A 10,510-nucleotide genomic window follows, 5' to 3' on the forward strand; every position below is an offset into this window, starting at 1 on the left:
TCATCGTTGATACCCTGCACCCTGACTGGCTCGTCTCCTCCCCGAGACTGTAACTCTACATGAGTAGAAAACCTATCTTCTCCCCAGGAGTGGCTGGTGGGTTTGAACTGCTGACTTCACATAACCCACTATACCACCAAAGCTCCTGTGACGCTGTGTTAGTCTGGGTATAGCTAGAGAAACAAAATCCACAGAAACTCATTTATGTATAAGAGAGAGTTTTATATAAAGGGTAAGTGTACATTAAGAAAGCATCCCAACCCAGTGCTGCCCAAGCCCATAAGTCCAACATTAACCCATATGTCCGACACCAATTTACAAAGTCCTCCTCAATCTCACAAAACACACACAATAATGCCGACTGCAGGAGGAAAGCCGAATCAGTGAGAGTGTAAGCATCTCAGCGCTGGCAGGGGTCTCCACTCAGCTGCTCCAGCACCCAGGGCTGCATCAGGTGGCTTCTCCTCAGGGGTGTCTTGCAGGAAGTGAGCCTTGTCAGCTGAAGCAGGGAACTGGCTAAGGCAGCTGCACCCTGGTCTGACCATCAGAGCAAGAAACCTGAGAACAAAAAAGGCGAGGCTCACTGAACCATTTATCTCTCCGTCTTTCAGCTATTCAATTAAGCCCACATGTGTTTATTGGCCAGGTTGGCACAATAAACCTTAACTATCTGAGACATTCTTTAAAAAAAAAAAACAAAAAACATCCTCACTGCCATCAGGCCAACTCATAGTGACCCTGCATGTTAGGGGAGACCTGCCTCTGTGGGTTTCAGAGACTGTAACTCTTTGCAGGAGTAGTGAGCCTTGTCTTTGTTCCCAGAGTGGCTGGCATTTTTCAAACTGCTGACATTTCAATTAGCAGCCCAACATGTAACCAGTGACACCAGGTTTCCTGGTGACACTTGGGGTGGGGGGATCTAATTTGCAGTGACATAAAGCAGGATGTTGTCGTGGGCTATGCATTCGAAGAGGTAGCATATGACCACGAACCAATGGTACTAAAGGAAAAAGCCCAAGCTGCACTAAAAGTATTAGCCAACAACAAGGCTCCAAGAATTGAAGGAATAGCCGATGAAGCACTAGAAGAACTTGCTCGTCTATGCCGAGAGATTTGGAAGGAAGCTACTTGGCAACTGACTGGAAGAGATCCATTCCACAGAAATGGTGACCCAACAGAAAGCGCAAATTACTAAACAGTATCGTTAATGTCATATGAAAGTCAATTTGTGCTGACGATCATTCAACAACAGTTGCAGCAGTCCATTGACAGGTAGCTGCCAAAAGAGGGCATGGCACAGGGATAGATAGCACTGCTGAGGTTATATGGATCCTGGATGAAAGTGGAGAAAACCAGGAAGATGTCTACTAGTGTTTTATTGACTATGCCAAGGATTTGACTGTGGACCACAATAAACTGTGTATAACCTTGAGAAGAATGGGAATCCCAGAATACTTATTGTGCTCAGCAGGACCTGTCCATAGATCAAGAGGCAGTAGTGAGAACAGAGCAGGGGAATACTACATGGTTTACAATCAAGAAAGGTGTGCATCAGGGTTGTCGTCCTCTCACTATACTTGGTCAATCTGTTTGCTGAGCAAATAATCAGAGAAGCTGGATTATATGATGAAGAATGTGGCACCAGGTTTGGAGGAAGGCTTATTACACCCTGTGATATGTAGATGACACAACCTTGCTTACTTAAAGGAGGCCCTTGCTGAAGATGGTCAAGGATTACAGCCTTCAGTGTGGATTATGTAAGATCCTCACAATGGGACCAGTAGGCAACAGCATGATGAATGGCGAAAAGACTGATGTCAGGATTTCATCTTGCTTGGCTCCACAATCAATGCTTATGGAAGTAGCAGTCAAAACAGCAAGGGATGCATTGTGTAAATCTGCCTTACAAGAGCTCTTTATAGTGTTAACCTTGAGGACAAGGTGTACCTGACCCAAGCCATGGTATCCTCAATGGCCTCTTATGCATGTGAATGGTGCACGTTGAACAGGACAACTGAAGAAGAACCGATGCGTTTGAATTGTGGTGCTGGTGAATATTGAAAGTATTGTGGACTGCTAAAAGAACAAGTTTCTCCTAGAAGAAGTACAGGCAACATGTTCCTTAGAAGGATGGTGAGACAGTCTCAGGAACTCTGAACTTGTTACCAGGAGAGATCAGTCCCTGGAAAAGTCCCTGGTAAAGTAGAGGGGCCTTGAAAGACAGGAAGACCTTCAGCAAGATGGATTGACCCAGCGGCTGCATTGATGAGCTCAAACATAGGAACAATTGTGAGACGGTGGCATTTCATTCTGTTGCATAGGGTCACTGTGGGTCTGAACTGACTGCTTGGCACCTAACAACATGCTAACCACCAGATCTAAGGTTTCAACCCACCAGCCTATCCATGGAAGATGAGGTTCTCCACTCCTGTAAGACTAAAGTCTTAGAACTCACAGGGGCAGTCCCAGTCTGTCCCATCGAGGTAACTATCAGTCAGAGTGCACTTGATGGCAGGGAGTTTGGTTTTTGGTTTAGAGCTGGGGTGGGGAAATGGCATTTGATTGGGAAGGCGCCTATGAAAACTTTGGGGTGAAATGGGAGCTTTCTGTGTGTACATTTTGATAGTGTAGGTGATCACACACTACATATTTTGTCAAAACTCATCAAAATTTAAGTAGATCTCAATAAGGTGGCCTAAAAGGGTAAGTGACTTTAAAAAGGCAAATAGTGGAGATATAAAGGTAAATCCAAGGGTGAAATAACTAAGGACCTAGCTAAAAACGAGAAAGATACGGCAAAGACATAAAAGGTGGGAAGGAAAAAAGTAACAGGAGAAGCAGAACGAGAAACCCTACAAGAACGATAGAGAGCAGATTGTTGGTGTTGTCTTTGTGAGGTGCCTGCAGCCCCGTGCACAACAGGAGACACTGCACGGGCCTGCACCATGCTCACCAGTGTCGCCTTTGCCCGAGCCCATCGGTGCGCTGACTGCGTCAGTCCATCTCAACCAGGCCCTTTCCACCGCCCCTCCACTTTACCAAACGTGATGTCCTTCTCTAAGGGCCTGGTTTCTCCTGGCAACATGTCCACAGTCTGTGAGGTTGAAGGCTTCCGTCTTTGACTCTAAGGAGCTCCCTGGCCTTACTTCCTCCAACACACTGGTTTGTCCTGGTAGCAGCCCAGGTACTTTTCTGTACTCTTCTCCAGTGCCACCGTTCAAACGCATCAATTCTTCTAGGGTTTTCCTTATTCAGTGTCCAGCTGTTAGACCCTGACAGAGGGACAGGGAGAAGCAAAACAGGTGTGAAGTGACTGGAGAGGTAGAGGACAATCCAGGTGTTCACCATCAATCAGACACATTGAAGTTCCAGTGATGAGAGAGAGGAGGTAAAAGAACTGTCCAAGGGGAAGTGGTCCCTGGAGCGCGAGGCAGGTGGGGTGCACAGAAAATGAACAGCATTCTTGTTGACTCTGTCGTAGGAACTTTCCAAACCTAGAGGCTACTCAATTGAAACGAAGCTTGCAGGCAGCCAGGGAGTCGCTGCCATTGGGTCAATGCTGATTCCCAGATTCCTGTGGGTTTCCGAGATGGTAAATGTTTACAGGAGTAGAAAGCCCAGTCTTCCTCCCGAGGAGTGGCTGGCAGTTTTGAACTGCTGACCATGTGCATTGCAGCCCACTACACCGCCAGAACCTCACCACTACACCGCCACTCACCACTACACCACTCTCACCACTACATCGCCAGAACCTGTGGAGATGTTAGATCTCTCTGGGGATAGATATACCTCGGTCCTTGGCTCCGGACAAGAAAGAATTCACGCCGAAGCCTGGTTTGTGTTCCACGTGAGTTTTATGAGTTAGAAGAAGTTTCAGGTTTTCACAGGCACCTGCAGGGCTCCTCACGAATGTGCAGCCTTCCTAGAAGCTGGTCGCAAAGTCATGCGGGTCGACTCCTGGCTCCTGCCTTTTCAATTATTCCGTGTACCTGGCGGGAAACCTGAACCTCTGAGCATGTGCAGTGTGACACTTCTTTGTTTCTGTAGCTCAGACCTCTGGGCATGTCTAATGGACGCTCCAGTCCCTGAGCTAGACTACCTAACATTCCTCCCTGAAGAGATATGGACCCAAATCTTTGGGGTACTGGGCAACGACATCTCTAGCTACTTCCTGCTGACTGACAAAGGGGGCAAAGTGGGGTTTTGGGTCCACACCCTTCCTACTCTTAGGAAAGGGTTGTCCATTCAGGGTCTAGGATAGATAGGTCAAGGTGGTCCAGGAGACGGTGGTCCTGGAGCTGGCACACTTGATTCAGAGGCCTTGGTAATCTGAGAACTTCTGGAAAAACAAACGGACCAACAGGTGAACTGTTTAAGTGAGACAAGGGTAAGATTATGAGGTGGTAGTGCCCTAGAAGTTAGGTTAGTGTCACAGGAAATCAATAGAAATCTTAGGACTAACAGGCATGAGTGTTTGGGTCTGAGGTAGAATCCTCTGTGTAGCCCTCATCTGTCCTGGGGTGGCGATGAAATACCATTCTAAGACTGTCCAGTCTTAGGAGTATCTTTATGCAGCCTCTGCCTCGGAGGGGTCAGATGGTGAGTGTTTCCAGGGTTTCACCCCTGTATGGTGGATCCAAGCACTCTGCCCTGGAACTTTGACAGCAGTGGGCGTAGAGAGAATTACTGGCAAAGGCCCCTTCCAGACTGGCTGGAGCTGGGAATTAGGGGACCCGTCCTTCTAAGTTTTATAAGAACTAGATCTCCCGGCTGGCACAAGGGTGGTAACTTTTCCTCCCCTTGGGTCTGAGTGAGCCCAAACTGATAGAATGCGTCCTAACACTGGGCTACTTGGGTGGCATATTGCTGTATTAAGACTACTTCAGAGTCTATAGCTGGCTTTCTTATAAGAAAAGGCTGCCTGTATAAAACTTCATAGGGGCTCAAACACGTAGGTTGCCGTGGGGCAATCCTAAGATGTGGCAGAGCTATGGGTAGTGCATCTTTCCAGCTCATCTGAGTTTCTTGTGTCAGCTTTCTAAGGGTTAATTTCGGGTGTTGGTTAATCCTCTCTCCCTGCCCTAAAGATTGAGGCCTCCTGGCACAGTGGAGACAATAGGTTATTCCCAAGTCTCGGGAGACTGCCTGAGTGACTTGGGAGATGAAAGCAGGCCCGTCATCACTCTGCAGCAATTTGGGAAGCCCAGACTGAGGAATTATTTCCTGAAGTAGTTTTTTAGCCACTTCTTTAGCCTTCTCAGTGCAGGTGGGATACGCTTCAATCCACCCAGTAAAGGTGTCTATAAACACCAGAAGATACTTAAATCCCTGGACAGCAGGAACCTGGGTAAAATCTATCTGCCAGGCTTCCCCAGGGTAGGATCCCTTGCACTAGACAGGTTGAGCAAGGTGGCTTCTGGGCGCCCCTCGGGGGCTGTTGGTCCGACAGGTGAGACAATGTGAAGTTACTGACCTGATGGTTGAGGTTATGTTGGCCCCACAGAACTGCTGAGTGAGCAGGGTCAAGGAGGGTTTATGGCTAAGATGAGTGGCGTCGTGGAAGGCTTTCATGACTTTCCACTGGAACCTTTGTGGCAAGAGGAGCTTGTTGTCTTTCTCCCACCATCCACCAGGTCGAAGGCAGAATTCCTGTGTCTTTGCTTGTTCCACTTATTCTGGTGTGTAATCTGGAAGAGGGAACTGGTTTGGGGGAATTAGGGCATTTACGGAGGCTGAGGGGCAGGTACCCAAGGCGGCCTTTTCAGCTGCTCGGTTGCCCACAGCGACTTCCGAGTCCCCACAGTGCACTACTGCCACTTCAGCTAGGTTTTGGGCAGCTTCTAAGAGTGCCTCAATCTGGCTCCCATACTTCATGGGGCTTCCCTGAGTGGTGAAGTATCCTCTTTCCTGCCAGATGGAAGAGTGGGTGTGGAGGACCAGAAACTCATATTTGGAGTCAGTCAATAAAGTTAGTTTCTCCCCCTCTGCTAGTTCAAGGCCCCAGGTTAAGGCTACGCGTTCAGCCGGCTGGGCTGAAGTTCCCCGGGGCAGGGGATTAGCTTCAATGACTTGGTCGAGGGAGACAGTGGCATAACCTGCCTTGCACACTCCCTCAATCACAAAGCTGCTCCCATCTGATAACCACACACGGTCTGCAAGCGCCAGCGGTTGGTCTTTGAGGTCTGGTCGTGGCAGGTTATTAGTAGACAGCGGCTCAGAGCAGAAATGAAGGGGTGTAGTGTCTTCCCCTGGATCAGGGAGCAATGTAGCTGGATTGAGTGTGCTACAAGTCTGGATAGTGACATCAGGGTTTTCTATAAGGAGAACCTGGTACTTCAATAGGCGGCTATCAGAAAGGCAGTTATAGCCGTTAGCTTGCAGCACTTGGGAGATCCTATGCTTAGTGAGGACCGCTAACGCTCCTCCTATGGTGATCTTTATTGCCTCTTGGACCAAGGGGGCCACGGCATCTGTTGCTCGCAGGCACGGTGGCCAGCCTGCTGAGGTAGGATCTAACCTCTTTGACAGGTAGGCCACTGGCTGAGGCTGAGGTCCTAGCTTCTGGACCAGCACCTCCAGAGCTACCCCCTTTCTCTCGTGAGCATACAGGAAAAACTTCTTTGCAGGGTCTGGGAGGTCTGGAGCTTGAAGCAGAAGAGTCCTAAGCTGGTTTACTGCTTCCTCAAAAGGAAAAATGCTCTAACTTATGGATCTCTGCCCACCTCCCCCATTGTTCCACAAAAATGTTCTAGCTGGTTCAGGGTTGGAAGGGAAAGTGTACCATTGGCTGGTCATGATTCTCCTTTCTCTAAAAGATACTGTGGCCAAATAGAATTGCAAAAGGAAATCAGTTTCAGTTTGTCCAGCCTCTCCAGATCAAATCTATCCCAAATGGATAGGGTACATCCAAGGGGGAAATTTATGGGTATGGAGCTGGTAAGTCCCATCTAGAAAACACAAAACAAGGAGGTTATTGAGAGCTTGATGCCTCAAGGTCAATAACCACAGCTTCAGCGCACACCCCTGGGGTGCTGTGAATCTAAAGCCTCAGGCAGGTGCCCCCGCCAAGGGAAGGGGTCAAAGACCAGTTGCTGCAGCCAATGTTAAGTCCAACCGTTTTCTAGACCACAAGCTTGGAGACTACTGCTTGGTGTAGCCTCATGGTCTTCAAATATGCCTGCCGGCAGGAGCAGACCTTCAAATTTCTGAAGGGAAGGGACATCTATCCGGCAGCTCGGGGAACCTTTAGGGAAATTGGAATTTCTGGCTGGAACATCATGGCGGAGGAGCTGTATTAAGAGCTGTCCCAAAAAGTGCCGGAGGCAGCATCACTGAGAGGTGAAAGTTAAGTTAGTCGGGCTCGGCTTCCTAATGCCTTTGGCCTGGGCCTGGGCAATGGAAAACCAGCCGGTAGCAAGGAACAAACCCACACAGGTAGAACACTATAGCAGCTTGTTTGAAAAACCAGGAGAAAGCTAAAGGGAATGGAGGGGGAAAGGGAAACATTTGACCTCTGGGATCAAGCAACCAGCTACTTAGGCACCACCCCTCCACGTGTTTGGAGCAGTAGGCGCCATCTTGGCCAGGGTCACACGCTCCGATGCCCTGAAGCCAAATTGGTGGACCACGGGTGGCACCAGGCTGCTAGGGAACGGAGACTCACGTGGTTGTGAAAATGATGGCCACAGCTTGTGGCCCAGCCAAAAGGCAGCATGGGGCCAGGCACCAGAGGCAGAGTTCTGCAGAAACCAACAGAGCTTACTCGGGCACATCCAGCCTTCCAGCTGGCCAGAGCACAAAGCAGAACACTGAGACTCAAAAAGGCTTTGGGAATCGCAAACCTCCCACCCTGCATGCAACAGCGTCCCAGCCCCCTCCCAGAATTCCAACCTGGGGAAGGCACGCAAGTTCCCGGGAAGGCAGGCACAGAGAGGTAAACGTAAAGTCCAGCACACCAGCAAGAATAGGCGAAATGACAGACACACAAGGATGGGGCTGCGGCAGTACATTACAAGTGTCTCCATGAGCCGGTTGGGGAGCCATCGCCTCCACAGGGTTGTGGAAGGAGTTCAGCCTGGCTTCCTTTCCAGCTGTGCGCTGTCTCCCGAGGGCTGTGAGGTGAAAAGAGTCCAGAAGGTGCCCGAAACCCGTGAGATCAGGATGGGAGGGCCCACTCCTGGAGGCGCCTTACCTTATATTTCCGAGTTAACGGTATCACTGATGTTAGATCTTTCTGGGGATAGATATGCCTCATCCTTGCGTAAAGGACGCCCTGGTCCCTGAGCTAGACTGCCTAACAGAGAAAACACGCATGACTTCTGCAGCGGAGCCACCATCGCACCAACAGCCCAGAGGACACATCGGGGCCTTCAAAATCCCGAGGAAAAACCATACATTTGGAGATCTGCGGCCAGTCCTCAGGGCGGGTCTGCGTAAGTGTCCCCAAGTGACTGATGTCACCGGGCGCACCCACATTCCCAGTCCGACTGGGGTCTTGGGCTCCCCGTTTCCTTCGGGTCCAGGTTGAATCTGCCAGGAGGGGAGGCCTCACTACGGGCGTGCAAGGTGGGGCGAGGTCCTACTTCTTGGGGTCCCATGGGTCTGAGGGCGGCAGTCGTGGCTTCAAGGACCTGCTGTCCCCCACCCACCCCAGGTTCCCAAAGGAAGACCGGGGTTAGTGGTGTGTCCCGACATACTGTCCGTCACCTCAGCATCTCTGCGTCCTGGTTACCCGCCCTCTGGCTCTCAGGGCCGCAGGACCCCTCTTTCCCTCCAAAACGCGAAGTGTGTTGCCCGGGTCGCCACAGGGGCGCGTGCACTGATTGGCCGAGTCACAGTCACGTGCCAAGCCGCGCTGGGGGAGGCTGGGAAGCAGCTCGAGGACCCGCCCTCTTGATCCCGCCCCCCCCCCCCCGCCACGCACGCACGCGCACTGCCCTCACTGGAGCGCGGGCTCCCACTGGTCAAGGCGGCCACTGCTTCTGCTGCCAGTGGGAGGGACGCCGGCAGGCCCGCCCCCTCGGGCAGAGGGTCCCTGCGGACCAGCCAGCAGCTACCCTGTGCAGAAGCAGGTGGGCTCCAAGGCCGGCCACAGATGGCGGGGGCCCTGGAAGGTCACCAAGCCGCCGGCCTGCATGATGCGCCAACTCTGGCGGCTTTCCTTGGTGCACTTCTCCGCGGGACAGCAGGCACACGTATCTGTTGAACACACAAAGGGGCCACAACACTGGGAAACACGGATCAGAAGGGGAGTGGCCGTTTGTCCGTTGTCCGCTCTGCTGGGCCCACTGGCAAAAATCCACAGCCAGCCAGGTCGCTTCATCTTACAAGTCCGCAGTGTCATCCGCCCTGAGGGACAGAATCCTACAAAGCGCACCTCAGGGATGTAAGAAAAAGGGCCTTCTCCCCGTGCTACGGTCGTTTTCTCACCACTCACTGACTTGGACAGACTAGGAATACTAGTGAGTCTTAGTTCTGTACTGCAAAATACCACCCCCCCCCCACCAACAACCCTCACTGCCATCCCGTCAGTGCTGACTCATAGTGTGACCCCCTGTGCGTTTCTGAGACAAACTGTTTACAGAGAGTTCAGTCTTTCTCCCAAGGAGCTGCTGGTGCTTTTGAACTGCCCACCATGGGGATGGCAGCCCAAAGCATCACTACACCACCAGGGCTCCATACTCCAACATAGTGAGTCCTAATCTTGGTTTTTACCATCCAATGTTACTAAGGGTTTTAAGTTTTATGTGAAAAGGTTCAGGGCACTTTCCAAATCAAATAAATTTGACTTCATTCGTTACAGAAAGCACATGCTAAAGGTCTTGGATGAGAAGCATTTGCCATGAGACAAAGGTCAAGGTCAAGTTTACATGAAGTTGGCCCAGGATCACCATTCCCACAGCCTTTGTCAGCCACAGTAGCAGCGTCAGCAGGATTGGTGTGTGGACTGATGTGAAAAGGGAACTATCCTGGCATGGACAAGGGATCTGAAGGAACTGGAGTCAAGGAAGAAAGCCTCACCAATAATGCCTGCCATCTCAAGTGTCCACAAAAATGCCAGCATTTTGTGCCACTCCCAGTTTGCCTTGAGAGTTTAAAAGCCCATTGACCTTAGCCTCATTCTATGTTTGCCCTCCTTACCACCTCTCCACTCTGATCTCAGCCAAAACTGTGAACTCACTTTCTGAAGAACGGAAGTACAAGGAACCTAACATACAGCCCTGGAGAATAAGTGCTTGTAATCAGGCCACACAGAGAACACCTAGAGTTCTAGATGGATTCTTCTGTCTACAGTTTCACCTTGCTGTCAGCCAAGGAGTAGCAACTGCCGTCTCTCTTCAAATTACACTTTCCAAGTCATTAAGAACACTCGAGTGGAAGCCGGAGCCCAAGAACAGAGGAGCATGTGCTTTTGCCCTTGGGGCAGGATGCAGGCCTCTGTGTATGCTGACTCCTGGTACCCATCATGGGAAGTCACAAGAAGATTCAGATTCTTGGGGTACCAGGGCCA

At 50.7% G+C, this 10,510-nt stretch overlaps 1 long non-coding RNA gene across 2 annotated transcripts; it reads right to left on the minus strand.

Annotated features, from left to right (window-relative positions):
- Positions 1-216: 216 nt before the first annotated feature.
- Positions 217-8,799, minus strand: LOC142422170 (uncharacterized). 2 transcript variants are annotated; one of them, XR_012779056.1, is made up of 3 exons: positions 7,891-8,799; positions 2,954-5,700; positions 217-558 (listed from the first exon to the last, which is right to left on the minus strand). It is a non-coding gene; the product is annotated as an uncharacterized LOC142422170 (long non-coding RNA). The 2 variants fall into 2 exon arrangements; XR_012779057.1 differs by having other exon boundaries at positions 2,954-3,989; positions 5,474-8,799.
- Positions 8,800-10,510: the final 1,711 nt, after the last annotated feature.

This window comes from Tenrec ecaudatus, chromosome 12, assembly GCF_050624435.1.
Source record: "Tenrec ecaudatus isolate mTenEca1 chromosome 12, mTenEca1.hap1, whole genome shotgun sequence".
NCBI lineage: Eukaryota > Metazoa > Chordata > Mammalia > Afrosoricida > Tenrecidae > Tenrec > Tenrec ecaudatus.